The sequence below is a fragment of the Pelodiscus sinensis genome, chromosome 9 (genome assembly GCF_049634645.1).
Source record: "Pelodiscus sinensis isolate JC-2024 chromosome 9, ASM4963464v1, whole genome shotgun sequence".
Taxonomy (NCBI): Eukaryota; Metazoa; Chordata; order Testudines; family Trionychidae; genus Pelodiscus; species Pelodiscus sinensis.
The window spans coordinates 4,078,084-4,084,275 of NC_134719.1; positions in this window are offsets into that span (position 1 = coordinate 4,078,084).

Genomic DNA, 6,192 nt, shown 5'->3' on the forward strand with positions numbered 1-6,192 from the left:
CGCGCAAAGTTCCAGCTTCGTGTTGGTGGACTCATTGCGTGTCCATGGGCATCGCTATGTCAGACTTCCAAACTGGGGGCTTGATTTGGCTGTCGCTTTTAATGACGTAAGTCTGGTGTAAACTCCGCTGAAACCAACAGAGTGAAACTGCTATCTCCCGGTGAAAGCGGATGGAGAATTTGGCCCTCAGTGGCTAATGCTGGGCACTGGGTTACAGTCCCAGCAAGTTCCAGTCTTCGTTACCCCAACCCACAGTCCAAGTTTAGCTTCGCTTTCCTCCTGGTTCCTCCTCCTCCGCTCTCCTCCCCTCTTCCCAGGATCCAGGTCTCGTTCCCCGATTTAAAACAGGGAGGTTGCTTCCCCCACTGCCCACAACTGGCTGTGAGTCTGTTTGTTCAAGATGTAGGCAGCGCCCTCTTGTCATAACCTTGTTGAAAGCAAGGTCGGGCTTGGTGGGGCCAGGACAATGGGTTGTGCCTGGAATGGAACTGTTTCTCGTCAAACAGAAAGGGAGGAACGGTGATAGCAGAGACAGTTACACTCATACATGCCGATAAAACAACAGCAAGAACAGGGACAGTTGTACCCAGAATGACCACAGAGGGGCAGCAAGCACCCCAGACTCAAAGAGCAGCCTCAGGCTGGCAGCACAAAACCTGCCACCCCGGCCACCCCCAGGGAGCGGCTGCCTGCGGGACCACACAGCTCCCGGCTCTCTGGCCCAGTCCCAAAGGGCCGTTGCCGCTGGGTTGCAGGGTCCCCACCACCCAGTGCCAGCCCTAGGAAGTAACCAGTTGGCCCCTGCCACCCCCGCTATCCTGGGCTAGCCCTGGGGGAAAGCTGGCAGCTGAACCCACCCCCTGCTCTGAGCCCCCTACACCTCCCAGCCCGCTCCCCTGAGCCCCCCACCTTCAGCTCTGAGCCCCCTTACACCTCCCAGCCCACTGCCCTGAGCCCCCCACCTCCTGCTCTGAGCCCCCTACACCTCCCAACCCACTGCCCTGAGCCCCCACCTCCTGCTCTGAGCCCCCTACACCTCCCAGCCCACTGCCCTGAGCCCCCCACCTCCTGCTCTGAGCCCCCTACACCTCCCAACCCACTGCCGTGAGCCCCCCACCTCCTGCTCTGAGCCCCCTACACCTCCCAACCCACTGCCCTGAGCCCCCACCCCCTGCTCTGAGCCCCCTACACCTCCCAGCCCACTCCCCTGAGCCCCCCACCTTCAGCTCTGAGCCCCCTTACACCTCCCAGCCCACTGCCCTGAGCCCCCCACCTCCTGCTCTGAGCCCCCCTACACCTCCCAACCCACTGCCCTGAGCCCCCCACCTCCTGCTCTGAGCCCCCCTACACCTCCCAACCCACTGCCCTGAGCCCCCCACCTCCTGCTCTGAGCCCCCCTACACCTCCCAGCCCACTGCCCTGAGCCCCCACCTCCTGCTCTGAGCCCCCACCCCCTGCCCTGAGTCCCCCTATGCCTCCCAACCCCCTTCTCTGACCCCCCAATCCCTGCCCTGAGCCCCCAACCTCTGCCCTAAGCCCCTCCTCACCTTCAAACCCTGATTCTTGCACCCCCCCCCCCCACACACACACCCAGCCCCGCATCCTGAAGGACCTGAGGAACACCTGGTAAGTGTTCTAGTATTACATAGGCACCTGGTTGTAAGTGTGTTTATACAAGAAAACACAGTAGTCAGTGTATATCTACCTATATTTCCTCAGGGCACTCTCCAAGTCTGTTAACCTGTGTGTTGTAGGGAGGAACCTAGTACTGGACTGGTATCACGGGGGTGTTTCTTCTCGCACTTGTGTGATCCCTGATAGGTGGCAACTACACTTACAGCTTCCATCTGGGTGGGTTCAGCTCTGAAAAAGGACAGCTCCGTCCAGCACCGGGGTTTCGCACCGACACGCTCTGCACAGAGGGCTGGGTGTGTGTGTAAAATTGTGACTTCCGCCCCTAAGCAAGAAAGAGAGAGGCTGACAGCACCATGACCTCGGTGCTGGATGCAGTGAGGCCCACCTGGGCCTGGCTGCGTATGGACGTCTATGGGATGTGTTCCCTGGCTGCTGTGTTTTGCCTGACCTACGTGCTACTGAAAGTGATCCGGCTGTGCTGGAGGACACAGCAGCTGCTCAAAGCACTCAAGAGCTCCTGTTCGGGCAAAAGTCTTTTTCCGAAAAACTTTTGCGCAAAAGGGCCAGTGTAGACAGCAGAGATTTGTTTTCCGCAAAAAAGCCCCAATCAGTAAAATGGTGATCAGGGCTTTTTTGTGGAAAAGCATCTGTGGCCAATCTAGACGTGCTTTTCCGCAAAGAAGCCCAAATGGTGATCGGGGCTTTTTTGCGCAAAAGCGCGTCTAGATTGGCACGGACGCTTTTCCGCAAAAAGTGCTTTTGCGGAAAAACGTCCTGTCAATCTAGACGCTCTTTTCCGAAAATGCTTTTAACAGAAAACTTTTGCATTAAAAGCATTTCCGGAAAATCAAGCCAGTCTAGACGTAGCCCTGGGGTTTTATTTCTTCCCATGTGCTGAGCAACCTCACCTGCAATTCAGTGATCTCCCCTGGGCACCCAAGAATGGAGGTACAGAAGTCACTTTGGAAAAATTGGTCCACACTGTAGCAAGGCTCTGCAATAACAGTGATCTGTGCTAAATCTCGTAGGCAGATCAGCACTGGGGGTGTAGAGTGGAGGGGGTCCTTATATCACAGCGATTCCAGCTGGAATTTTCCCTCCTGGTATTTGGAATTCAAACCCCTCTTTTGCTTTACAAGTGTACCCTGATCCCACTGTATTTGATACTTAAAATATTCTGTGATCGGGGTTTGCGTGTGAAATTTATTAGCTGCCTCACTTGGCAAGGGATGGATGGTTCCTTTCACTGGAAGTAGCTTCCCTTGCTCTTTTTCTCTAATCCAAGTCTGAACACAGAGGAGGAAGCAGAGTCCTTTGCTGAATGCATTTACCCAAGATTTTTAGTTTCTAAATATGCCCCCAGTGTGAGAAAAGAGCCCCTCCTTTTGAGTGTTTTTCTTTTCGGCCAATAAACCGTTTTCCCTTAAGGGCTGTATTCACTTGTTGAATCATCAGCTCTTTTGGCTGGATGTAGTCACACTTGTGTTTGCGATCCCAAGCATTAGCATGTGAATGTGGGAGAAAATTCAAAGAACTCCAATTGTGTCTAGGGGGGGACTGTGGAGGAAATCAAAACTCTCTAAAAGAAAACTGCTGTAAGGGTTAAAACTTTTCCAGCCCTCTCTCCCTGTAACAGAGAGAAATCATCTTAACTCTAATCAAGACCCTTACAATGCCTCCTATCTCAAGTTCATGGAGACTTCTAGTCTGTCACAAATTGCCATGTAAACTCTTATCTTTGTCACAGTTTGCCTGGCAGACTCCTCCCTCAAGTTCTCATGTGGTTTTGTTCTGTAAAACTTACTTCTAGCACTTCTGGTGTGAACAGAAACATCTCAGAGTACTTCTGCTGAGACTTTCATATGTTAAAGAAAACAATCAACAACTAAACTGTCTGAACATACTGTATAAAGGACCCCTGAAACTCTCTCTCAGGGCTGCTGCTGCTCTCACTCTGGTAGCTGTCAGCCTGCATGCATGCATAATAAAGTTTTCCTTATAGATTTCTCTCCTGCCTCACTGCTTTGACCTCCAGCCTCGGACCCTTCTGGGGACTCTGTACCCCAGGGGAGTGAGATTTCCCCAACATGAATCAAGCTGATTAATATTTGTATTTATGGTTTCTCTTCTAGCAACACCTGTTGGTCGCTTTTTCGTTCAGGGTCTCATTGGCATTGCAAAGAGTTTACAATCCAGGTAGAGGAGAGAGACCCGCAAACAGTTGACTCTGGTCTACACTAGGACTTTATTTCAAAATAACCCCCGCCCTCCAAGGTCGAATGTATAAGCAGAGCATCCACACTACAAAGCCCGTTATTTTGAAATAATGGGATGTGGAATTTGAAATTTGTACTTCTACTTTTCATCAGCAATACCGCTGTTTGGGCACCGGACACATCCCACGCTTCACGATAGGACATACATACATGGTGGGTTGTTGCACAAATATCGCCCCTCTGTTTACTCCTCCTTTAACCATGGGAAAATACATGGAAGATGCTGACAGACTTTACATCCAAGCTTCCTTTGGACCCTGTTGGCATAATGCTCAAGAGAATTTTTCAAGACAGCAGATATAACATCACTGCTCTTCTCCTGATCTATGAACACTGAAAATCATTTGTATGTAAATCATTGTTTACTCATTCAGTAACTCTCTTATTAATAAATCTTTATTTAGTTTGCTAAGGATTGGCTGACAGCATGATATTTAGAAAGGAACTGAAATACAGATCAATCTGAGAGTAACTATGTCTAGACTGCAGAGAAAAGTCAGAAAAAGATACGCAAATTGCAAACCGCAATTTGCGTATCTTTTTCCACTTTTTTTTCTGAAAGAGACTTTTCTGAAATTTGACCTGTCTACACAGGGACACATTTTGGAAAAAAGCTGTTTCAGAACATCCCTTATTCCTCTCACTGAGAGGAGTACAGGGATGCTGAAAGATACATCCTCTTTTTCGGAAACTGTTCCGAAAAAGTGGATGTGTTCCTTGGACATAGCAGAGCTTTTCTGGGATACCAAAAGGAGGTACTCCGGAAAAGCTCTGTTGTCTAGACATAGCCTTGGTGACTGATCCTTTGGGATTGGTAGAACTTACAGTTTTCAGTAACCTACCATATTATTAGACCGGGGTGGCCATTCCAGGCAAAGAGCCAAGATATCAGTGGATCCAGCATGAAGAGCTGGGGCAAAGTTGTCGAGCAAAGTTGTCAGCTTTTGGTTAAAAAAAAAAAAAAGACTGCCCCTTTGAGAAAACGTGTTTAGAAGCCAGGAGGAGAGGGCCATTTTCAGGGGCGCGGGGGTGGCTTTACGAGCCATGGGGTAGGGGGGCAGGGGTATTTTCTGAATCTTTTTACCGGACAGGAGGGGAAAATACTGGACTGTCCAGGTGAATACCGCACACCTGGCAACCCTTCGGAAGGGGAAGGTAATGGGGGGAGGGGGATGCAGCACGTTCAGGCTGTGGGACTGAAGTCCCGATCCCTGGAACCTGCTGCAGGGCTGAAATCTTGATTTCCCCTTCCACATCGAATTAACAGCCCCCCCCCCCCCCCGGCTGATGCCCAGATCCTTGACAACCCCCGCTGGGCTGATTCCTCAATCCCGGGCACCACAACCCTTAGATTCCCAGCACTCCCCCCCCAGCTGAATTCCCAGTAAGCCAGAGCCGGGCAGGGCAGGGCAGGGCGGCTGCTCCTCTGGCTGGTGCGCTGATGCAGGTGGCCAGGCTGTTCCCTCCCCCTCCTGCTGTGCTGCTGCAGGGGGTTGAAGCTCCCCTCAGTTTCCAGCCCCCTTTTCTCACACGGCCGATCAGAGCCGCAGGGGTGGGGGACCTGGCTCCATGGCTGGCAGAGCCCTCAGAGCCCTCTCGGCCACAGACTCTAGTGACCCTCTCAGCTCCGAGCGACGTGCCAGGGGGCTCGGCTGGATGCGGACCCAAGGCGGGAAGGAAGGAGGAGAGGGGATAAGGAGAGCGCCTCTCTCTCTCCACTCGTCTGCTTCACACCCGGGCCTGCCAGCTTCACACCCGGGCCATTTCCTCTCAGAGACTGAGACTCGGGGTCAGGGAGTTGCCCTGGTGTGCACCCCAGATGGGGTGTTGCGTTAAGTCCTCCAAGGGACAGGAGAGCTCTGCAGTCCCTGCTGGAGCAGTGCCCCTGCCCTGCCCCCCAGAGCGATGCTGGGCTTAATGGGAACAAGCCTGACAGAGCGGTACTGACCATTAGCGCTTATTTACTTGAGGGCCTACGCGCCCCCGTCAGGGACCCGGTCCCAGGAGTGCTGTTTGGGCACCGGACACATCCCACGCTTCACGATAGGACATACATACATGGTGGGTTGTTGCACAAATATCACCCCTCTCTTTACTCCTCCTTTAACCCTCCCCTACCGTCCTTACAAAGGGCGATGCAGAGGCTTAGCTGTGAGGCTGCTTGATTCAGCCCTTAGCTTCATTCTGGGCGGGTAACCCAACCCCCAGCATTACAGGCAAGCTGGGAGGCGTGCAAAGGGGAGGGAATTCTATCGCTTTCACCATTGGCTCCCCAGATACA